Source organism: Mastigoproctus giganteus, chromosome 3 (genome assembly GCF_048544385.1).
Source record: "Mastigoproctus giganteus isolate SK-2022 chromosome 3, ASM4854438v1, whole genome shotgun sequence".
Lineage (NCBI taxonomy): Eukaryota > Metazoa > Arthropoda > Arachnida > Uropygi > Thelyphonidae > Mastigoproctus > Mastigoproctus giganteus.
In genome coordinates, this window is record NC_143577.1 from 26,478,472 (window position 1) to 26,504,121 (window position 25,650).

The 25,650-nt window shown below is 38.0% G+C and overlaps 1 protein-coding gene across 4 annotated transcripts in view; it reads left to right on the top strand.

The window, feature by feature from the left end:
• The window catches only part of exd (PBX homeobox extradenticle), a 442,560-nt gene that overhangs the window by 185,899 nt on the left and 231,011 nt on the right, over positions 1 to 25,650 (top strand). The window contains exon 1 of one of the 4 annotated variants that reach the window (XM_090370446.1): positions 24,956 to 25,034. The exons of the other annotated variants lie outside the window; for them this stretch is intronic. The gene's annotated coding sequence lies outside the window, so the exon portion shown is untranslated. Of the gene's footprint in view, positions 1 to 24,955; positions 25,035 to 25,650 lie in introns of those variants that run through there. 4 annotated transcript variants of the gene reach the window in all.

Here is a 25,650-nt window from a genome sequence, read left to right on the forward strand (position 1 = left end):
TAAAGTAATTTGTTTCAATTATGCACTTATTCTAGAATACGTTTTTTCAATCAGAGTAACAACGAGTTGAGCATTCAGCTAGTACAAAAAAAAAAAAAAAAAAAAAAAAGCCCCATCCTTGTAGACTTATTATTAAATGGAACACTTTTCCATGCAGGGAAAATTAATTAGATCTGGCAATAATTAACGGTGTCGTAATTGTGTTAGTTCTTTCTCTGTATCTGCACAGTGACAGTACGAACGCTTGGAAGTATGAAAAAAAAAAAAAAAGAAATGCGTATCACCCTCAAGGTATGTGTTAACTTAAAATCTTTGTGGCACTTAAGATCATATCAGTAACCTAAAAGAAAGTGTCTTGTTCTCTTTCGTCTGCTCTCACACGTGGTTTAGTAAAGACTGTCAAGAGAAAATAAGCAGATTGCGTAGGTTGAGATCACCGAGTATGAAATGTCATAAATTTAATCTACCTTACACTTAGTTAATCCCTTCGTAAATCTCTTTACTGTGTGTTGCACGTGACCAAACTGGTTGTAGATCCCAATCTCGTTTCCTGGAGTTTTGTATTTCTTGTGTTCCTGTTTGACGCTGTTTGTTCATTTTCACAGTAGCAAACAATTCACTATTGCAGTCCATAATCTCCCCGACACACATGCTGGAACATTGCAAACCTGTTTTAATCGGTCATACATGGGCGAAATAAAATAACTCCACCTAACATAACAAGGACAACCTTACAAGGAATAAGGTATAGAATTAGTGGCATAACATTTACCTTAGTAAACGTAACTCCGTTAAAATACCAATCTCATGAATTACCAATGGAATAAGTCACTCGTTCCCTCCATAGTTTTCTACCTGCATAAGGAATCGCGTTCGGCGGTTTCTTGTAATACGCGCCCAACAGTTTGTCGATATCTTTCCTCCCCCAATCCTAATCCTTTTTATTCCGTTTTTCTTTCTTTCTTCGTTCGAAAAGAATTTCTATATAGAACGTTGTTGTGGTTCATTGCAGAATGCCTTGTGTTCAGTTCTCACTTGAGCAACAGGAATCATCTACTTTCCTGTCTGCTAAAGTGATTTGCTCTGAGTAGAGTTTAAATGCCACTACTGTAGAATTGTTGAACCACCTGTATTCTTTGTCGTTATCCTCCTGTCCCTTGAGCAATACCGAGCGGTAATTCATTCCTTTTCTAGCGCGCGACCACGTGCCCTGTGTCATGAAAGGGCTCGTTGCAACCCCCTAACCCCTATTCATAAAGCGGCCACTTCATGCCACCGTTGACAACACAATAGCTGTGTAAATATGGAAAGAGGTGCTGTTCTTCCTCCCATAAAATGTTTACGACTCGTAAAAACTCCGCCATCTCTCTCTCTCTCTCTCTCTCTCTCTCTCTCGAATCGTCTGCGAACTTCAATGTTGGTATCTCATGGCTAGCCTACGGTTGTTAGGCCTACCGTTATCAGATTCCGACTGCTCATCAGCCTGATAAAGGGCGGAGTACCCAGCCCACTCAAGTAGCAGGCGGTCTGTGAGAACCGCATCTCCCGGTTCCTATTACCACTTCCAGTGCACATTTTTCAAGACACCCCGACCTGTCAGAAGCCTATTATAGGAGCCCTTTATTATATTTTCCGTGCATTATCCAATTTTTTGAAGGCTTTACCGTCTCCATTCCGAGCGTACGTGCTTCACCAGAAGATGCCGTGCATATGACCGGCGGCGGCCCAGGATCCTGGGGGATCTCAAGCAACCGTGCGCATCATGCTGCAGGAATTTCACGCGCTCTTGCAGCACTCCCGCGGCTCCGTAGCGGAGGATTACGGTTCTTCGAGGTTCTGGCTGAGCGGTAATGACTGCGGGACGGGAGATGGGGCCGCGTGACCGCATTATCTCTTGCCTCCCCGCGCCGCCTTACGGCTGACGTGACTTTCCTGACCTTTCCCTGGGCGACGGTTTTTTCCTTCGTTCGAGAACTGATCCTGTTGGCTGGTGAGAATAAGTGCTATATCCCGAAGACACGACCGAACTGGTCGTCGCCTTGCAGTTCTGCTGCTCCTTATAGCTTTTTTTTTTCCCCCCTTTTCCTTGTTCTTTTTTTTTTATTTTTTTCTCTTTCGGTGTTTTGCCGCGAAGAAGTAAAGTTTTACTTTCTGGTTTGCCGACAACCGGACCTTGCCAGTCCTGACGTCATTCTGACGTCAATCAAAGTACTTTGGCCCATATGTCATGTCTGGAAGGAACAAAAACACTGCAGTTTGTGGAGAATGTGCGACACTCCAGTCGGTGTAGGTAAAGCGTACTAATGCGTGAATTTGGAAATTGATGTGCGGTTCGGCACAAAGCACATTTTAATCTCCCTCATTTCCTTGCAATGCGTGGTCACTGGAGGAGAATTTATATGATTGCTAGTAAATACTATTGCTACGTGCAGAACAGTTCGTCTTTACCATTTTGGGAATATTAAAACTTACCTGAAAATAATTTCTTATTTCTTACAAAGAGGTTGGATTTTGAGCAGAAATGAAATGTATTATTTATGAACCGGCTTGAAAGCTCTTCTGAACTTTGAACATAACGGGAACAATTATGATTTTACTGCATGTAAAGGACGAATCGTTTAATAAAAGTAGAACAGTTTTACTGGATGTGTGATAGATAACATGGTTGTTTTCACTTTTCTGGCGTATCTAGGACAGCAGCTTAGTTTGATACAGAAGGGTAGAGTTCAACCCCCCCACCACCACTTGGTAGGCGTGATCAAGTTTAGCCCTCCAGTCTAAATGAATATAGTTATTTTACAAGTGGTTTTGGCCAAAAATGCAGACAGTGGTTTACCCACTTTCAGATTGTGGATTAGTGCATACTATCATGTGTGGTGCACAGATTTTTTTGTGCACTATACAGATACCGGAAACGACTAGATGCGTAAGAGAGAGATACTCCTGATTAAAATTTTTAGAAGGCATTGATTAATTGATTAGGCAAATTAATCTTTTAGGTAAACTTTCTTCTCTTGGAATCGACTTTCACACATGCGTGTTAAAGCCTCCATCGGCCACAATACTGATTCCTTATAACAGTTAGGCACTTTAAAAACTTCTCTGCCATTAGAGCCTTGCCGCAGCATAAGCAAACGTTTATTTTATTACATCATTTTTTTAATTTTTTTTATTTACATTAATAAATTTGTTCGAGTACTGTAAATACTTTAAGAGTTTCTTAAAAGTAATTGGCAAATAGATCCTGTTCCTGAAAAATTGGCATTGAGTTAGCAATTATCGCATAGTATGCTCACAGGCTTAGTTACAAAATTTAGAGGTAAAATAAGTGTGTATTACTAGTAATCCACCAACTGGCTATGGAGGTTTTATTCCTGGCTTTGAAACGTTCTAAGTATTGTCGTTAGGCGAATACTGCAGTTTCGTTTTATTACAAGGAGTAACAGTGACATGAAGTATTGTGATCTCATTTGATGATCATCTTGAGCATATGAAAGCAAGGTCTTTAGGATAATTTATACGGAGGTGAAGGCTACCTGGAAGATGGAGAAAGGTACATATTGCTTTGTAAAGCGATTACATAATCAGTAGTAATCAAGTTGAGAAATATTGAGGTCGTCCATATTTTGTAAAAGGCAAGTGTCACGATAAAGGTAAAACTGAATGCTTAATTAAAGACACCTAAAAGGAATCTTAAAAGTCCCCGTTTTGATTCTATCTTTACAGATTCTTGATTAATTAGTCTTTATAATGCAATTATATTTCACTTAAAATTCCGTCTCAGTATCCCGTGGCAGAATATGGGTTTTGTCGCTTAGTTATTTAAAGTTATTCTTAAAGTCTTCAATCGGAGCTGTAGCTAACCCATGTCAGGCGGGTGGAGTGGCCTGCCTGCACTTTATGCTGGCTAAAATCACGAAATCATTGGATCATGAATACGCACAATACATAACCATAGGAAATGGCGCATTGTGGCCGAAACGTTGAGGTAATCTCCAAATAACTAACTAACTAATTAATCTCTTTCTGCATCAGCATATCTACCGTAGATCCGAATATGTTGTTCTACCTTCTAAATTGAGTCTTCTTCCCTTTTATATCTACTGAAAAGGCAATCCGACTCGACGATTTTTTTTTTTTCTTTTTCGTGGCAGCCCAAAAACGGTATTATTGGAGCCTATCGTACTCCTGCTCGGAATGAAAAGGACAGATGTTAAGGAAACACAGACAGATGATTATTATTCCAAAAAAGATAAATGAGGGAGGAGGAGTTAGTTCGTTGAGTTTGGAGTCGAACTGTGAATGGATTTTACTAGTTGAGATACGTGCTCGGATTGGTTTGAAAGAAAGAGTTGGAATTACAGATGCTAATTCAGGGGGGAAAAAAATGCCCATGGAAACATCTATAGGCAAGCAGCAGAAGTTGAACATTTGTGTGATAGGGAATAGAGCGAGTTTATAAATGAGAACTCAATTAATTAACCTGATTTCTCTCTTTTGGATAGAATTTAAGAGAAGTTTTGAGGCACCATGTGGGAGTAGTTGCATGGTAGAGCAGATGAAGCGATCATGCATAAGTACACGTGGTTTGAGTGACCAGGATTCAAGCTGTGACTATTAAATACGGTCTGTTTCTTGTATTCTCTGTCTCTCTGGTTTGAACTCATTTGACCGTGTGGTCGTCTCGGAGTATAAACAAAAAATTTATTTAAATTTATGATTTCTGACTTTTGTAAACAAGGAAGTCCAACATGATTTACAGTCCTCTAAAAATACCTCTGCATTTTTCTCTTTATGTAGTGTATATTTATATAAACGGTGTATAGCGTTGAAGTAACTGCTGAATATCGTGCTGTTCTTGTATTCTCTCTATTTTGTAAATTCCTCTGACTTTGTATTTCCCAGTGTATAAAGAGAAAGAGAAATTTATTTATTTTATGTGAATTATTGTAATTAATGCCTTTTCTGTACAAATTAAGTACGTTTCTGGTTTGCTTGAATCGGACTGAACAATTTTCTCTCCTCGTTTTGATGTTAATATTTGAACAATCTGAGGAGGCACAAATTATCTTGCTTTGGTTGCATTCATCTTAATGAATTATTTCCATTAATTTGCACATTAAACTAGTTTTTATAAATTTATGATCGGCCTACTGTTTTTTTTCCTCAGTGAAATTTGCACTTAAACATGTTAAATTTCATTGACTTCCGCATATAGCATGCTATTCTCTCTCTCTCTCTCTCTCTCTCTCTCTCTCTCTCTCTTCATAGTTTGCTAAATGAACAGAATATGTTTATGACATCGAATAACTTCCTGAGATGTCCAGCATTGATATGGTTATGTTTGTTAGTGCAAATAATAAATAGGGCTCACGGAAATAAATTGAAAATAATGAAATGCTTCCTGTTCTTCCCTTTGTCATATTAGTTCGTCAATCCAAACAGCTGATATTCGAAGTCTTAAGTGATTGTTTGAAGGTGTAGACCTAAATATTACAGCAATTTTAGTACCGGAAATCGGATATAGCTGTATTCTAACTATTAATTTGTTCTGGGCCATTAAGTTTCCTTTTGTTATCTTATATCTCAAGAACAAATGCTGGTATTAAATTCATTATATCACTGAAATAATGCTACTTCTTTAGTGTTCCCACATATATTACAGGAATTGCCCTCCTAAATGTCACCGTATACATTTTAGGAAAAAACAAAAAAAAAAAAAAATTGCAGGTATAATCCCCATACAGTGCGTTTCTCAAGATATTAAACGCTCTTTTGCAAATTCTAATTTCGCAACAGACAACGTCTTGCTTGATTATCCGCCAAATATGAAACATTAACTCTAAGAGCGCTGGAAAACGGTGAATGAGTACCTGCTAGTAATTAAAAAAAAAAAAAAAAAATCTCAGCATAGATTTTACAAATTTAATTCGTTGTAATATAATTTTAGGTAGAATGTCTTTTTTTTTTTTTAATTAAATAGTGTCATTAGGCGCGTTCCTATATACGATGTGTGGCAATAAGTTCCTAGGTTTTGGTTTTTTTTTTTTTTAGGAGCATTAGCAACTAAGGCCATATTGCTCGGGGATATGCGGTGGTCATTCCTTGACCTTTCCGCATCCTCCGTATTTGGTGGTGACGGGCTCGAACCCCGGTCTAATCAAGAAGCGTGTGCTGCGCACTGCTGCTCCTTCCCACCTGGCTACGGAGTCGCCGTAATAAAGTTCCTAGATTGGTGCAATAAAAAGAACACAAAGTAAAGGAACTCAAAAATTGTTTTATTTTTATTCAAAGTAATCACCGCCTGATTGAATGCACTTATTACACCATTCTAAAAGTTTCTGAAAAGAGTCAGTGAAGGGGTCCAAAGAGATGATGTTCAGTTCGGCTGCTACGTTTTCTTTATGTTCTCAACATCCTGAAATCTTTTTTTCCTTTTAGGGCAGTTTCACCTTAGGAAAGAGGAAGTCCACTAGTGCTAGATCGGGAGAGTACGGTTATGGATTTGAATTGTTATTAAGTAAATAACTTATTTATATTGGTTTCTAATTTGGTTGATCTGTACATACCATGTTTCGTCAGAAATGTGGAACGGGTGCGGAACGGGCAGGCATTGTCGAGCAACTAGAACCAGTTTCCTTTCTCTCGAAATTTTCCGCCTCTCCCGGGAAATGAGCTTCAATAGTCCTCTAACCACCTGCACGCAGAACGTAACATTGACTCTCTCCCCCACTTCAGGGCATCGCATTGATCCTGGACTTTGTAAACGAAACTCTATGGGCCTTGGTGATGATTTTGAAGTCCACTGCATGCTCTGATGCTTCTTCTCTGTGTCATACTGAAATACCCAACACTCATCTCTAGTGACAATGTAGTCGAGGAAATTACGATTATCTTGACGAGTCTGATGAAGTCTTCGTTGCTTCTGCTCATCCTGAGGCTTTGCATCACAAATTTTGCACAGATCTTCCTTTTCCCTAAATATTCATTCAGAATTTGACGAATCGTCTCCTTATTTACATCCAACCCATCACCCAAGAGGGTTAAACGATGATCTCTTGCCACAATTTCTCGAACTTTTGAAACCCCTGTCCTTATTTAGAGAGGATGAGGGACGCCCACTTCTGGAGATCATCGCGAACGTTCTTTGAACCGAATATACCATTCAAACAACACTGTTGAGATTAACATTTCATACATTTCTGCTGCAGATTTTCCCAATTTAAAGCAAAATTTGATATTTGTTCGTTGCTCCATTCCGAAATCGTGATCCGAAACGTTAACGCCTCTTTCGGAACTTGTTACTTGCAACCTGTCAGCCTACTGGACAATCTCTGTACCACCATCTGTTACAGGAAGCTTGAATTACAACATACCACTTCCGTTTATTTTTAAACTCGTCGAACATGACCGCACCAGTCCAGGAACTTTATTGGCACGCCTTCGTATATATGCAAATGCGCCCGTTTTCCCTTCAACCATGCCTATTCGTCGACCACGTATAATAACTTGATTGCCAGTGGCGAGATTTTCATGAGATTATACATTTAGAAAGATTTTCTAGCGACCCCAATTCATTAAAATCGGACAAATAGAAATCTGGCAATTGTTATTTAAATTTTCTGTTTATACTCCGGCACGACAACCAAGTCAGTAGCGTTTACAATAAATCGTAAATACAAATATTTATCGTATTTAGTAGTCACGGGCTTGAACCCCGGTCCACTCAAGGAACGCCTGCTATGCACTCTCGTCCCTGATCACTCAACTACGTCAGGCCTAAATTTTCTGTTTTCCATATAGTTTCTATAGAAAAAAAAAAATCATAGGTTAAATGTAGAAGTTGAATGCGTCTGAAACGTAATGCACTGCGTAATTAACTAACTTATATAATACCTGATTTGAGTAAATCTCTAATGTATCGAGACCTGCTATATCTATATATTGTAGCTTTGCTGAAATCTTGAATTTCCTTTATTTTATTTTATTTCTATTTTGACTTGAATGTTAAGTTGTCAGTAAACCATCGAGTTTTGTTGAGGGAAAGAATGATTTTATTCAAAGAAATGCCTAAATTTAATAGAAAAGAATAAATATCTCTATCAGTTAATTTGACTTATTGCAGCCTTTGAATTGCATATTTGATTTTAAAGGCTTCATAGATTTTTCCAAAAATTTTAAATACATTTAAACGTAATTAGTATATGTTTTTGGTTAACCAAATATCTTTTATCAGTATTACATCGAGAGATAAATTAATGAACTGGGACCTGTCTGTTTCGGATAATCGACATCCCGATGTAATATTGATAAAAGATAATTGCAAAAACTGTAAACTCTATCGGCTATTGCGTTTTTTTTTTAAGATTCCATATTTGGGTGTTGCTACTTGATATTGCTAATTAAACCTAAGTCCATCCTTTTTATTAGCTGTACTGTACCCTAACTTTGATTTGTTAAAATATTTTTAACTGATGTCAATAAACTGATAGTCCTCCCATATACGCTGCGCATACATTTTCAAGTTCTTGATTAGTTCGGATCAGCGACGTTCTCTGTGTATGATCTTATAAACAAGCTACTTCTAATTGATATTACACAGATGGTGTATCAAAGATAAGTTCCAGCAGTATCGCAAACAAAATTCCATACTTTATAGATAGTTGTCATTATGAAATATAAACAAATGTGTCTTGTTCTTAGAAAACTAGATTCGATTTGAATTGTTATTAAGTAAATAACTTATTTATATTGGTTTCTAATTTTGCGGTAATTTAACTGAATTCTTAATACTGAGGTCAGAAATTTAATGTTGTTACGATTCATTACGACGGTGGTACTAATTTAATTCCAGATCTTGGAAAAATTCTTTTTATTACTTATCTGCCAACACGTGTCGCTACTAGTACTTCCGTAAAATTAACAGAAGGGCAAATCTTTATTTCAAATTTCGATTAACTTCCAACTGCCTCTTATGTTATCAATATTCAGACATTTACTTGCCCCGACTTTGAAGTAAATTTGCTTGAAAAAGACTGCAGGAAAGGGCTCAAATCCTTCAGGTCTTTCCAAATATTAATCACCTTTTTTTGGCGTCATATTATGTGCGAAGATTCTTTGTTATCGAGAATCCATAAATATAAAAGGAGATTTTATTTTTAATTAAAATTGATGTAGCTTGGCTCGCTCTAAACTGAAATATTTCATGAAGCGTCACCAAGATGAAATGAATGACTTTTTAGCATTTTAAATATATTATATGACATTTAATAACTGGAGGGAGTTATTCGCTTGAGAACTTTCTTCGTTTCTCCCCGTTTTTTATTTTTTGTTTTTTTATAACGCTCTCTCAGGCTTCACCTCATCTGTTCTTCAAAACAGAAGGCAATTGAATAAACCATCCAGACAGAGTTAATTAGATTCTTTAATTAAAACTTCGCTTTTGTGTAGCAGTTGCCATTATTGTAGTATATAAGAGAAACAGAAAACTGCGAACAAAATTCTTTATTTGCATGAGTCTTCCCCCTCCCCCTTCTCCTTGGAATAATCAAAGACACCTTTAAACCACAACAAATTCTTTCTGAAATGGATGTGGATGACTTAAAATATTCTTCTAAACTATTGCCGGTTGCTGCAAATGCATACATGATATTGTTGTGCCTTTCGGTTCTACCTCGGGACATCATACTTCGCCTCGGTAATACAGATATTCTTATTTGAGATTTTTAAGAACTTCGGCATTCGCAGAAAGGGAACTGGAATAAATTTTTAAAGTCTTTCACACCGTTGCTTACTGTAAGGTATTGCAGCATGTTAGATAGGAAGTAGGGGGAAGGAAACTTTCAGTAATTTGGAAGAAAGTTTCGGTGATTTCACTACGTGGGGTTGCATTACATATTTACGATACGAAACCGCATCATTTTGGTAAATATTGATCGTAAGCTACATACGTACTTAAGCTTTGCGCTTGATTTTAACGGTAATCTGCTAGCATGCTTCCATCTGTTAACTGTTTCAGTGTTGGTGCGCCAGGAAGGATACCCCATCCTCACGAGCCCCGCCACTCGTCACATGGGTGGTGAGAGGAAGCCCGTCACGGAGTCCGTTTATTGCCTCCTAACGAACAACACTGTTTCCGGGAATAGAGGGCCATTTGCTCGCTTCTAAATGGTACTCGCGTGGGGGGATAAGAGCACTACAGGTACCCCCCGCGACATGCTCGTCAGCGGCCTTCACGAAGCTGGACCCGAGCGCAAGTATGTAATCCGAGGTGTCAGGTTGAAGCAGAACTCCTCTAATTAGCACAATATGGCGTCAAGATGGCGTCCTGCCGAGCTGGATCTGATGGGAGATTTATGTACCATACGGCGTCCCATAACTAGGGTCGTGTCTATGGGCTCTTCTGACTGTCCATATTTCAGTTAGAAATGGCATTGTTGAGGGCTCTTGTAGCTTTGGAAGATGGCAGGAAATGGGAAGGCTTTGCTTCATATTAGAAGTGCTTGCTCGATGGAAGCCGAACCCGAACATAAAACTGAATTCGAGAAAATAAAGAAAAGAGGGTGGTGGGACTAAAGGATCTTTAATTTTTTTCGCCCATATACACAAAAATAAAAAAGATAATTAATTTTTTAAAAATGGTTACTAGATGGATAAGTTGTTTCTGATTTATTTCGCATTTTGGGTAATTACTATTTGTCGGTGGTATAACACAAGGGTTATTTAAATTAGCCTGTAAAGATTAAAAAATATAGTTGAATTTGACAGAGGGCGATCTGTGGCGTAGTGAAAAACCTACTCACGCTTCCGATCTGGATGAAAACTTACTTTATTTTATTTTTCAATTTATTTTATTCCCTTTTCTCTGAACTGTATTAAACAAAGGAATTACGGAGGCAAGTAGTTTAAAAAAAAGCTCAATTAAAATTCTTTAGCATTAAATAATATTTTTTCCCTCAAGAAAGGTAGTCGAATTTTGATCATGACTTCATTTATAAATAAAATACTTTTATTTATACCTAATATTGAGCAATGAGGAAGTCCAAACAATGACTGCGGATTTTGTTAGAGAATTACAAAGCGTGTGTTTGTCTTTAATTTTAAAAGTTTTCATCTGTCCGAACTGTTCTTAGTATTACCAGTGAACTTTGAAACTTTTTTCTTTTTAATTCTTAAAATGGTCTTATATCATCCGAATTTATTCTGATGAATTACCAGGGGATGGAGAGGGGAATGATTGGTTTATATTCTGGGAGGAGAAGGCCCGGAGGGTAAACATACAGGGCTTGAGGAATTTGCAACTACAGCAATTGGTGTTAACAGTGGAATGTCTATTTTGGTAGCATAATGTGGAATCGAACATGGGACAGAACCTCGGCACTCGCATTCTGTATCTTTCGTGTATGGACGGCTTGCTATTCCTGCCAAGAATGTTTGTGTTAGCGTGTTCGCTCTACGAAAATAGTCAAATATAAACTGTTATAATTTGACAAATGACAATTGAAAATAACGATGTGCAGATCAATTTTTAATGTAATGCGACATTTCTAGAGTCTTCGGAAAACTTTCCAACGATTTCACACATGCACAGAAACATTGGTCAGTTCCTCCACGCAAATAGTTTTTAAATGGATAAATGATGTTGGCTTCCGTGGACAAGACCACGTACTTTTGCCATCGTTCTACAATGGTTCTTGTTGCTTCATATAGGACTCTGATCTTGCTGATCCACTTACTGTCTCAATGTTCTCCCCAAAACTAGTTTCACACGGAACTTCGTCGATAAGCGTGCAGGTCATTAATTTTTAATCATGGATATTGTTTTAATTTCAAAGATATACATAAAACGCCCAATACTGAATTAAAGAGACTTAAACACATCCACCTGGGAATACTGCGCAGAATGTTTGGCAAGAAAAAATATTTATTAACGATGTTTTCAACTTATCACAAAATTATATCATCACAAGGCACACAGATTCCTAGGCAAGTCTGCGCCGAAAATATTGTCTATCGCGAGGTTTTTATAAAGTATAGTAAAACCTACCGAAAGATGTTGCTAATAGAGAAACTAAAGTTCATGGTTGCATAAAGGTATTAATAAATCTTATTTGAAAATAACTTTGTTTTCTTTTATTGATTAGCAATATTTACTCATACCTTTAATTTAATTTATTAATAAAATATTTTTGAAAATTTGACTTCATCACAAGATATTTAAGAATGTCTCAGTGGCGAAATTACTATACGACCAGGTTTGCTGCTGCGGGGGAGAGAGGTCGGGGCTTGAATTCTTATTTGGTAAGATTTTTTTATGAACTTTGGGAAATCGCGCAGCAGCGAGAGTCCACAACTTATGGTTTCGCCTCTGGAATGTGTGCTGGTAAAAGTAAGGGGTTAGTACTACAGTTAGAAGTTTAATATTCGTATTTAAAAATCCATATATCACTTTAAATCTTACTCTCTTAAATAATAATAATCTTTATTGGGCTAATATATATATATATATATATATATATATATATATTAGAGAAGACTTAAGTAACTGCGCTCAGTGGCCAAAAAATTAGAAACCTTTATTCAGTATCTAGTAGAGCCAGCTTTTGCCCAAATTACAGCCCATACACGTGACATGGATTCCTAATGGAAAATGTGTCTGAGAGAGTCTGGCATCAGATTTGGCCATTCCTCCATCAGGATATTTGTGAGCTGCTGTATTGTGGTCGATAGAGAACTACCAAGCCGAACTGCTCTTTCAAACGTATCCCAGACATTTTCAAAAACTTAAAACTGTTCCTCGAACCATTCAAATACAATTTTGCACGGTGGATAGTTGCGTTGTCGTCTTGAAACAATCCATCGCCATCCGGGTAAAAATGAAGCAGTGCAGGATGAAGGTTGGTTGGTCCGATATGACAGAATTCATCGGAGGGAATTGGACCTTCTAACGGTATGAGAGGACCCAGTCTGTACCAACACAGCATACCTTACCATGATAAGTACACGTGCCTTGAGTGACCGGGGTTCAAGCCCCTGACTACTGAATACGGTGCTGTTTCTTGTATTCTATCTATCTTGTTAACTCCTCTGACCGTTTGGTCGTCCCGGAGTATAAACAGAAAATTTATTTATACTACCTCAACCGCTTGAGTTTTGGACACGAGACAGTCTCAATGTGTGGTTTCATGAGGTTCACCAAGTGTAAATCGAGACACATCAGACCACATGATCTTTTTCCACTGTTCCACAAATCCATTCTTGGCTTCGACCCAAGTCGACTCGATTTTTTACAGAAAGAAGAGGCTTTCGTATAAGCAAATGACTACTCAATCCGAGATTCTTCAACTTAACTTCCGACAATTGTTCGGTTGAAAATGGGTCTTTCTTTTCCTAAACAGAATTTTTCACTCATTCGCTGCACACCGGACCCTATATTCTGACGCACATTCACTCTAAATTCCATTGGTCTCTTTTTTAAGTACCGATTTTCTGTCACATTTCTTTCTTTTAGTGCTGGATTCTTTCATCTTACGCTCATTGTACACTTTTAGATTTTCTTTCTTTTTTTTTTTCTCGATTATAGCTCCTGCTAAACATGATCCAACAATAACACTTTTTTCTGAAAATCGGAAAAATCGCTTGTCTTCCCCATAGCCGGTGTACAATATTTATTTATCTGATACCAAGTCAGTAAGAGAATAGTGTATTTATTCCTTGCAATCGTATAATATGACAACTTATATTTGCATACCTTACGCTTACTTAATCTAATCATACCTAATCATCTGTTAATGCCACTTGCAAATTTTTCCAATTTTTTTGGTCAGTGAGTGTAGAATACTGGCAGATGCTTACATAAGTGAAATACATACACTAATTTTACATAATTGTAATTGAAAAAAATATAAAAATAATTGTATTCACGGCTAATTCAATAATTATATTAATATACTTAATGTAAATTAATACTAGTATTGATTTACATAAATTTGTTCATTTTTTATTTATTTAATTTTTTTAAATAACGTTATATGATTTGTTTGTACTGGAGGGGAAAAAGAATAATATGGATGATGTAAGTTAGCCTTTCCAACAATTGTTTCGTGTCATTTACCCTTGGCATTAAAATGCATGATCTTGCTCTTCACACAGACAAAAAAAAAAAAAAAAAAAAGGGAAAAATGGATGTGGCTGTTCTCCACATGACGCATATAATTTATTGGAATGCTTGTGTTATCCATATCTAGTTAGATGTAATTTGCCCTACAGCTTTGCATACCTTTCACTATCACTAAACGTAGTGCAAATAAACATTTTTTTTTTTTTTTTTTTTTTTTTAAGATATTTCAGCCACATGTCTGCATTGCCTTAAGTAAACGACTGTTTTAAGAAATCTGACGTATATTTTAACAGCCAAGATTTAAAACCTGTGCATTTACCGTAAAGTCTTGCACGTCGAGTGCTGTCTAAGCTGTGCTCTCTGTTTTGGTGGTGGCTTCGTCTGGTAATCCGCTTCCGCCTGTCGACCTTTCCGTAGATTTCAATTTCTTACTGCTCGAACCGGTGTCTTCGCCGTTATCTCCGTAGAACTGTAACGCATCTAAATTAATATTACTTCTGCTTCTCGGTGAGTGTGAAGGAGATTCAGTGTGGAGTCGGATACAGTTGTGTGCCTGTGGCTGGTTGGATGATGTATTAAAAGTCCAATGCACGTGGTTACGTTGAAATATTGGAAAGTTGATATATTTCTGAAAGAGGGAAAAGGCAAAAACAGAAAGACGGGCGAAAGGGGAAAATTACTTTGCGAAATTAAAATCTCAAAGTACATGAATTTCGAGAAACTGTTTTCAGTCAAATTTTTGATTACAAGTTTAAGTGAAACAGGTCGGTCTAATATATCACCAGTGTAATTTTAGAGGTTTTCTCATCTGTGACAGAAGTTTTTTTTTTTTTTTTTTTTCTCCTGACCTTCCCCCGTTTCTTTAAGTGTGAGCAGGGAGCTAAACACGGCCTCAGACACTGTTTTTTAATGTTCGAGCTGGTTTTAAGAAAAGTTGTTTTTGGCTTCTAATTTACTGCCGTAAAAGTTCTCTTCTGTCGATGCAGGAGAGAGAGAGAGAGAGAGAGAGAGAGAGAGAGAGAGAGAGAGAGGCGAGATGGAAGGAGGGGATTGTATGTCTGCAAGCTAAAATTTACATATTTCCATCGTCACGAGCCTGGTGGAATACCTAGAATTACAAACATATTGGTTTAGTGAGAAAAGTTGTAATTTTCTTGCTTTATGCAGTATCGCTCTTTCTTACTTGGCCGTGAGTCTAAGGAAGCTTGGATTCCATGGGCCAACAACCATGTGGCGGGGTGGGGATCATGAAAGTTACTTTGGCTACCCTCCATCGCAGATAAGTTTAGTACATTTATAAAGTTTTCAAGGAGTGGTTTTCTTTCAATTTGCTAAATACTGTCTGGGATATAAGTTTTCTAATTTAAGTGAAACTTCCTAAGCTTGACGTATGCGAGCGGTCAGGGTGAAAGATGCAGTAGCACATACGCTTTTGAATTGATTTCGAAGTTGTGGTTCAATCCCACGTGACTTCCAAATTCATTTAATATCAGAAGGATTAGTTCTAAACATTTGATCGAACACTCCAGTCAAATTTTAGAACCAATTTATATAAACAGAATTTATATAAGATTTGTCTATGCGTTTTTAACTTAGGAATTCGAAATTTTCAGCAAATGGTATTTGCTTTAAAGAAGCTACAGAAGGATGTACAAAAGGGATAAAGATTAATGGTAATGCTGTAAACATGATCAAATGCAGATGATACAATTTTGCTGGTCAGTTCTGAGAATGACTTATAATCATTAATTGACAGAGTAAATAGAACAGGGTTCTAGCCCGTGACCACCGCATATCCCCGGAGCAATATGGCCTTAGTTGTTAATGCTCCTAAAAACCAAATAACAAACAAACAAACAACAACAGTAAATAGAACAAGTGGAAATTTTGGTCCGAAGTTAGACATTAAGGGAAAAAAATCATGGTGATCAGTAAGAAAGAAGAACGAACAAAAATTACAATAAATAATGAAGAAATTGGAAGGGTTAAAAGTTATCGTTATCTTGGCTGTATGCTGGGCGAAGACTGGGACCATTCTATTGAGGTACGCTCAAGAATTGAACAAACACGTGCAGCCTTCCTTAAAATGAAGAAGATCACTGTGGCTCCTATGCTGCAGTGATCTTACGCTTCCTTTAAGAACAAGAATACTGTCTTTTCTGTCTTCCTTTATGGAGCTGAGACCTGGACACTGACAAAGAAGACCCAGAATAAGTTAATTGCTTTTGAGATGTGGTTGCAGACGAATCCTAAGAGTGTCATGAACGGATAAGATAAAGAATAATGAGATCTTGAGACGGATGAAGAAAAAGACAAAAAAAAAAAAAAAAAAACTAACACCATTAACGAGAGGAAACTGAAATATTTAGGCCATTTGAGGAGGAATGACAAATATAACATGTTGCAAATGATAATCCAGGGCAAGATCAATGGGAAAAGAAGGAAGTCTTGGTCGGCAAACCTCAGACAATGGTATGACCAGAGTAACGAGGGTTTGTTTGGGGCTTCTACCTCACGTACTGTACTTCCATTGCGAAGATGACAGCCAACCTCTACAAAGAGACGGCACATTTGAATAAGAAGGTTTGATTTAAACTAGTTACAATTTGATATCAAGATTTTCTCGCATCCCATGTGTAACTACGATTCCTTAAGTATGCTTTTACCTTGTACCTCATCTTGAGGTACAAGGTAAAAGCATACTTGAGGTACAAGGTCTGTTGTCCATTGATTGAAATAATTGGATCCTTTCTTAGCAATGAAATGTCTGCGGAGAAAGAAACGCTTAGAAAGAGAAATCGTCCTTGCATATTTGTTTCGTTACACTCTCTCTACCTGTGGTCTTTAAATAATAATGTTTGACTGTACATATTTCATAGAGGTGTTGTGACACAGTTTATGTATGTGTTTAGCCTTCTGCTGGTAGGTCTTTTATCATTGTAACATCCACTTAATTAAAATTTTGTCACTGTGACATACCGGTCAAAAAATCAGGAAGTTAAAAACTGCTGGAAGAATTTTGTTATTCTTGTATGTTTTAATTAAGCCAACTTCCTTGTGAGTGTTCATTTTGATGACCGGTGGCATGTCGGATAAGGGGTCCGTTGTCAGTGCAAGCTGGAGATATTCCACTCTCAGACACGCTTTTCATTCTGTACTTGTGTATATATGTATGTATCTATGCGTCGCCTATTCTGTCAAGATCCTCCACCATCTCACCTCGTGCTGCTGTGCAACACACGGTCGAAAACCGTGAAAAATTGATTACGCTTGTGACAAGGCTGGCGACAGCAGGCAACGGACAAAACCTAGCGGTCACTGTCAGCATCCACTAGAGGGGGTAGCTAATTAAATCGCACGCTTGCTGCCTGTCAAGGACTAGAACGGGGTTCTCTTATTAATAAGTGGCAACTTTTCTCATGGACGGGGTTGTATAGAGGACCACTTTAAAAATGTTAATAAACTTGTAAAGGCACATTTTCAACTTTTGTACCAAATCGGAAGAATTTTTTCTAATAATCGAAATAAGAAAGTAAATAATTCATAGGTCTAAATTGCTTACCGTTTTTTTTTTTTTTTTTTCTGCGCCTCTTTCATTGAGGTTCTTAAACTGACATTACTGGATTTGGTGCAGATAAAGACTTAGTGCAAATCTTAATGTTTTCAGTAACTTATGACGACTATCCAATCTTTATGCAAATTAGGTAGAACATCATTTTGACCCTTAACTTATTCAATGACCATTTTATCATTCAAGTTAACCTAGTAGTAGCTGTCCTTCTGACTGCAATATAGGTCTTCTGTATTCTGTTGAAGCGACAGCAAGTCGGACAGTAAAAACAAAATGTTATTTTCATTTAGATATTTCTGCTTCATTATTATAAATTCATACCCTCTTGTAGTTACGCAACTTCTTTGTGTGCCAATAGCCATTTGAAAATTACTCTGCGTGTTTAAGCCCTTATAGACTAGAAACAGAAGGCCTCCGTAGCCGAGTGGTCAGGAGCGCGAGTGCAGTGGCACACGCTCTCTGAGTAGACCGGGGTTCAAGCCCCTGACTGCTAAATACGGTCGATCTGCCAACCCGCACTGGACCAACGTGGCAGATTATGGTCCATTTCCCTCAGCATGAATTGTTGAGGAGGCTTTCATCCTGCAGTGGATTGATAATGGCTGCAGTTTTTAGACTAGAAACTTATTCCTTCCTACACTTTCTCTTGATTTGGATGTTACTCTATGTTACCACCAACTTGTTGCCTCCCTTATGTGCAGTTATCAGGATTGGTTCCCACTCTTGATCTGTCAGTTTACTGGTATTGAAATAAAAAATATTGTTTATAAAATTATTATTATAATTCATGTTATTAACTCCCCATGACCATGTGTACGTATCTATTTCTGATAGAAGTACAATAGACTTCTGATTATCCAAAATGGTTGGGGAAATAAATATTTCTGGATAATTGAAACTCCAGAAAATCCACAAAATGAAAGAAAAACTCGTAAACAGTATTTGTCTAACTAATTTAGTTTTTGTCAGCAGAAACTCAAATATTGTATTCATATTTGCAAACCTAAATCATAGCGAGAGAAGATTTGAAATAAAACTTAATATTTACCCGTAATTGTTTTCCTTAACAAAAAAAAAAGTTCTGTTTATACTCCAGCAAAATCACTTGCGTCACAGGAATTTACAACTAATAATTGTCACAAGAATACAATCATTGCCACATTTAGCAGCCACGTGAACTAAAACCACGGTAAACTCAAACTTGTACTACGGCATTCCCGGACGCCTCCGTAGCCAGATGGGCAGGAGCAGCAGTGCATAGTACACGCTTCTTGATTAGACCGGGGTTCGAGCCCGTGACCACCAAATACGGAGGATGCGGAAAGGTCAGGGAATGACCACCGCATACCCCCGGAGCAATATGGCCTTAGTTGCTAATGCCCCTAAACACCAAATAACAACGACATCCCCGCGCTAACCATTCATGTACACGTAACTAATCGGCTACGTGTACATTAACGCGCTTATACTTCCGCGAGCCGTGGAGACCCGTTTAATCCGGAACTCCGGATAATCGAGAATCTGCTGTATTTCTTTCTCAATCCATACTTAAAATGAATTTAATTTAAACTACTTACTGATGCTTCATGGCTTTAGTTTCCTCGTCGCTAATTCGGAAGAATTAAACATTACTCGTTTTGAAATGGAATTTAGTAGTAATTTATAACGTGACCCTTTTATTTACAAATAAAAAACCAAGTCTATATTCCTTTATCTCTCTCTCTCTCTCTCTCTATCCATTTGTTATAGAGCATTTACCTCTGAACAGATGCCAATTGATATTTCGATCTAATGTAGATTAATGCGCGTCTAAGCTCGAAATGCGCGAGGCATTTTGAAATTACTTAGTATAGAAAATGCTTTCTATATACAATTCTTTGTAGAGGAGTTTTTCTGTGGCGGTCATCTGCACGTTTTAACTATTTATCAGAGTAATCTTCTTTACTTCCCGCCCTCCTCCCGGCTGTTTCTTCGGCCGTGCCCTGTAAAACAAACCTTTTTAAACCAGTTCAAACTCATCACAGGAGGTCAGTAATTAAGAGTGACTCTCGAGGGGACGCTATCGATTTGTTTCTCTGTTTAGAGTGGTGATAAGAGCGCACGCTGGCACACGGCCAGCTGTTGCCAAGCCATCACATTAAAGTGTTAGGAAGGAATGAGTATTTCATTGGCCACCAACTACAAATCCCTGGTAATCGGTAATTTGGGTAAAACATAGGAATATAGTTCGTTTCCAGCAGTTTGGTGTGGGTCCGTTTATGAAGGCTGAGCCGAAAGTCTCTCTCTCTCTCTCTCTCTCTCTCTCTCTCTCACACACACACACACACACACACACACACACACACACACTGAAGAGCGTTATTTGTATGTGTATCTGCTTGGTTTCGTCGTCTGCGTTTGAAGGAATTGTGTGTGGGTGGGGTGGGGGGGGGGGCAATCGTTAGCGTTTCTGCGTTGGTGTCGTGCATGGAGTGCATTGCGAATGTAATGACATTTTAGCCCCAGACATTAGCAAGGCTTAACGAACCATTGAGCTTGAATAAGTCTCCTGGCCACTGGTGTAATCAGGTTTCACAACATTCATTGAACTCATTGTCTGGAGAAGGCCGCTTTAAACCTTAACAACGTATTATTGCCTAGAGGCGTACGTGTGCCAAACTGAAACTGAACCCTCGGCATTTAGAGAAATTCTCACCTTTGTCTTAAGTTAGGTTAGTGGAAGGCTTGCATTGCAGTCGCATCTCTCTCTCTCTCTCTTCCCCCCCACCCAATTTGCGAGGTCTTTGCAAATACGGTTACATTCCTCTTTTATTGGGATAACGCTTTTGTCAGTTGTTCAGAAGGTGAGGATTACGGCTAATAACCTTTAGTCGTTATCCCCAACCACTGAAATAGCTATACAATCCTTTATCGTCACTGGAGTTTAAAAATAATTAATTAAAGTATTTCCTTTCTCGAATGAGGTAGTGTTTGTTTCGCAAAAATTTAGCTTCAGAGAATATAATTAGAATCCTTGAAAAAGAGGGAAGGGAAAGAAAAAGAAAGACAGGAAATTATTTACGTATATTCCAAACTTTTCCTGCATTAAATGTAGTGTTTATATTTTATTCCAAACTCGCGTCGAGTTGTTTTTTCCCCTACCAGGTAAAGTGGTTAATCAAAACTAAATAATAATATTATCTTTTCTGTCAAAAAGGGAAGAACACTTCTCACTTTCACATGATACTTGCTTGTCCTGACACTATTGAACAAGTTTCCTAATATTCCTTCACGTCTTTATTTAAATCGTTCAGAACGCATGAGTATCAAATTTCCAAACTTCTCGCCTCAGAAATCGGATCACTGGTGTTCTTCGTGGATGCGCCAATTGCTTACATTGTTTTCTCCTGAGTACATTATAATGTCCATGACTAACTGGCGTTGAAGGCCAGCCTTTTAGGTTGAAATTTGGAGCACATTATTTCAAAATTTCAAATCTTTTTTTCCACTTAAAGTACGTCGAGCGGTGGCGCCTCTACTGGCTGTGTACAAAATCTTATCAGCAACGCTGAAGGGAAATTGGCTTCTCTCCTTTTAGAACTTTAGTATCGGTGCTAGGGAAGTCATCCCGTCACCGGAAATGAGAAAAAGGGTGGAAGGACGGGACAACTGGGTGGGCATCGTTCACCCTTCACCCGGGAGCGTAGCGAAGATGAGAGAGCGCACACGAAACCAAAGGCTCATTTGACGGAGTTACAGTTGCGATGGTTTTGTGGGAAATGATTTGTTTACCGTTGAGCTCCGTTATCTTGTTAGCGACTGGCTTCGTATCCATGGCAACTCGTCTAGCTCAACAGTGATGCAAGCTGAATAACGGCACCTCACAGATTTGCGCGTGGCTTTATCTTTACTCACTCAAAAGGATCTTTCTCGTGCGCGCACACATACCCACGCGCGCACACCACACACACACACACACCGCACTGCACTGTGCAGCATACCGCAGTTCGTCCAGCCCGCCAGGCGAAGCCCTTATCGGAACTAGCAGGACATACAGGAAATTGTTGGAGCCCAGAGAAAGAAGTGATCGCCTCAGTCGAGCTGTCACACGTGACATTCTTCCACCCCCACCCTCAAGCCCGGAAGGGATGGAAGGATATGTTCGCCACGACGTTGCCAAATGAACGACTCCAATCATCCATTTATTTATTCTGTCCATCGCCAGCCTTTGGTTGGTGCTAGAAGTTTTAACTTAAAACTAAGCACAGTATAGTTTGTGTTGCCTAAACAATACGTCATTTTTGCGTCTTCCTATCTTGGCATTTTTCCGCAGTTTAATCACCTTAAACAGGCTATTTTATGTAACGTGATCATTACCTTTTTAAGGATTTTCGAAATCGAATTAAAACCAAATCGGTTGTTGCCAGGCAATTTAGAACTTTATTTCTAACAAAGTCTTTTATCTTTTCTTTTCGGAATTCTTTGCAGCATCCGGGAGATACTTTAAATTTTCAGTTTAGAATTGGCAAACGTAAGATGACTGAAACTTCTCGAAAGCCCTGCGTTTATTTAAAAAGTTGTTTCAAAATGAAGGCTGCGTTAGATTAAAAGGAAACAGGTGTAAACAAGAAGATTTGGTTGGCACTTATGCCTCCGTGCTGTGAGACGCCAACTCGGACTTGCACCGATTAAAAAGATTTTGCCAAGAAAATGAATAATTTATATTTCTTTTTGTGCTAATTTAGCTGCTGTACTGAAAGCACGTTATGATAAACTGTCTTTGATTAGATAAAAATCTTGATGAGAATGGCGTCGAACAAAATGAGATGGATTGTGTAGCATCTTTTTATATATATATTTTATTATTATTCATTTAACAAATGAAATCAAGATTTTCTTATCTTGAATACTTATTCAGCCAGTGGTTTACAATTTTTTTTTTTTTTTTTTTTTTTGTGGTCAATAATTGCTTGCCGAATTGTGGGGACTTCTCACAACCAAACCTTTGTTTCTCCATTATTATAAACTATATGATTTGAAATGATATAGTGGGAATTACCATTGAAATTTGTAAGTAGCAAACACGTGACGTAAACAGATGATTCTGAAGAATCTTTCTATTCTGGATTCCGTTTGGGTTTAGCTTTCAGACAACGAAATACGCTGCTTGCAATATCCAGTAACATACACCAATGCATAATGTTCTTAATTGAAGAAAGAAATAACTTGTGCTTGTGAAAGTTGACGCCAAATTTATGATAATATTGAACTGGAATTTTGTACCTCCTTTATTCGCCATCGCAGTAGTTGAACTGGCTTCGCCTTAATCTGTCGTACCAGCCGGTCCCGAAAATGTTCCATGGAATTCAGGATTCCAAAATTGCTAGGAAAAATGGGAAACCTCATTTACTTCAAATCAGTTATCTACAAACTTGGCTCTATGGGACGGATTATTATCGTGCTGGAACACCAACAGTTTGTTTTCATTGGACTAGAGTGTACGTACGGCGCTGTCAAATTGCTAATATATGACCCGGCATTGAAGAATTTTCGCCACGAGGGCTCAGTGTCAACCCCGAGAATCGCCTCCATGCTTTCTCTTCTGAAGTTCATTGTTGGGAAGATACTCTGCGGGGGATGGCGTTCTCTGGATATTGACCAACTGTCAGTTCTGAACCTTTCATGTAGCGTAGCGCAACTCTTCACTCCTTAAAACCTCTTTCCATTGTTCCAAAGTATGAACAGTGGACATTGTCTCACTCCAGTCAACATTTGGTATTTGTTGCTGTCACTTGAGGAGCAGTTTTCCCGTCGTGTCGATTGGCATGAACTAAGAGGTTTGTGGAACCTCTTATTTGCAAAAATCTGCCTAAAGTATCCCTACCAACAATTGCTCTTGGGGGATTGGAAAACTGGTGTAAAAATACGCGATCTTCCTTGTTGATTTTTAATTTTTTGATCGACTGCTCTCCACCTGAGTTTTAGCATTTTCTATTCTCATATTCTATTTTATCATATTGCATTCCACAATATCGGCCTCCGTTGACTTCAGAAAACCTAAGCGATTTGCTTCTCAGGTTTTTTTTTTTTTTTTTTTTGATTTGGTAGTTATTGGCGCATCGGCTTCTGTGGCCATATTGCACCTCCCAAGGTTTTTGCAGTACTTTGATCCAAGCCCGAGGCGAGAATCGAACCCGCGACCTTTGGGTTGCCGGGCAGGTACTTTACCCACTCGGCTAGCCCGGTCGGCGACTCTCAGGTACAGACATGACAACTCAGTAAGCTACTTATCGCGACTCATGGTTGCAGATATGTTTTCTGTTCAAATAATGCCAGCTGACTGGCATTATTTGCTCCCTTGTAAGGGGCGCTATTTTTGAGAGGATAGTGTATTTATTCCTTGCGTGACATTCTTGCCTGTAGCAACCACATCGTTGACCAGGGACCAGTTTTGTACAACTGATAGCATTTTAAAAATATTCATTTTAATACAGTAGAATAAGAAAGATCGCCTTCTTTAATTACGACTGATGGAAATTAAGAATTTTCAAACCATCCTGTGCATTTTAGGATCATCGTTGCTAGTCGACATAGTAACTTGGTCGGTTTTTACATGAAATTGTTTCCAAAGTGCAGATTTTTGCGTGTTTATTCGCATTTCTTTCCATCAGTCAGTGTCTTTTTCTTAACTCAGACTTCCAGCAGACTCGGAAATGCAGCCGGCATTCTACAATCGTTTGTGACTAGATTACTTTCTCTGCCTAACGTTTTCTCAGAAACAAGAGGCTTTGCGCACTCTTGAGCTTAAGGCCTTCATATTAACTTTTGCTATATTTAATTTCAGAATATTACTTAATTAACAAAAGTGGAATGTGTTGATGGAATGTACCTTCCCCCGGGGTTGTTTCATATTGTCAGAATACGAACTTTTTGGCCAACCCTTATATATGTAATACATTCAATCGGAAAAGGGATTGGTTGGTTGGTTTTGATTTTACTGGCGCAAAAACCGGAAAAGGGATATAATAGGCTTTCCATACTTATTTTTATTGCTGTAACCATTGAATTAATCCCTGTTGATGGTTTTTATTAATTTTTTCCTCCTTCAGATAGATTGCTTTTCTCTGGCAGTTAATTGTAGTTCACATGATTACTTCTTCACATTGATCGCTCAAGATACGAAGATAAATTAAGACAGATTAAGATAAATTAAGGTTCTTGTCCTCCTCCTCGAGATGATATAAGGAACCTTCTCCTGCAGTGGTAAATGGCAAAATTAGTGAGCTGTCATTTGGAGGTCATTCTTGATCAACTTTTCAACAAGAACATAGGATGGAATATACGTATACTGAATAGTTATTCCCGGTAATAATTCATATTTCGGAACAACGCTTATAATCAACTTAGAATAATTTTCAATAGTTACTTTTTTAGTCATAGTGTGTGTAAAGAAGTACCTCGAAAAAAAAAAAAAAAACTCCTACTGCCACATGCTATATTTGAACGTGTTGAAATTGGTATTAAATTATAACATTTTGTTTAGACCGCCACCAATGATTAAAATGGGATTTAAATAAAGATTATTCGTAACAAACTCTGCTGTTGAAAGGAGATATGAATAATGGATAGGCCGTCGGGAATAAAATCGCATTTAATTCCGTATGTGTGTACAAATTCCTTTAGTGTATCCAAATTAAAAGATCTACTATTCTCTCTTTCATTTTTTTTTTTTTTTTTTGTCCTCCTTAATCTCCTTCACTTCTCATAGGAATTGCTCCTAAATACTTAAAATCAAACTTCAGCCATGTCCGAACTTCATTCCTACCCTGTGCAAGTTTTGACACTGCCTTCAGGGATACAAGCTATTATCCCATTAGTGCAAGTACCCCTTGAGACAGTGAGTTTGTGTTCCGCTGCTAAACAATTGGGAAATTTATATTTCATGAGAGTCACTCCGAATATAGCCCAAGATAACATAATG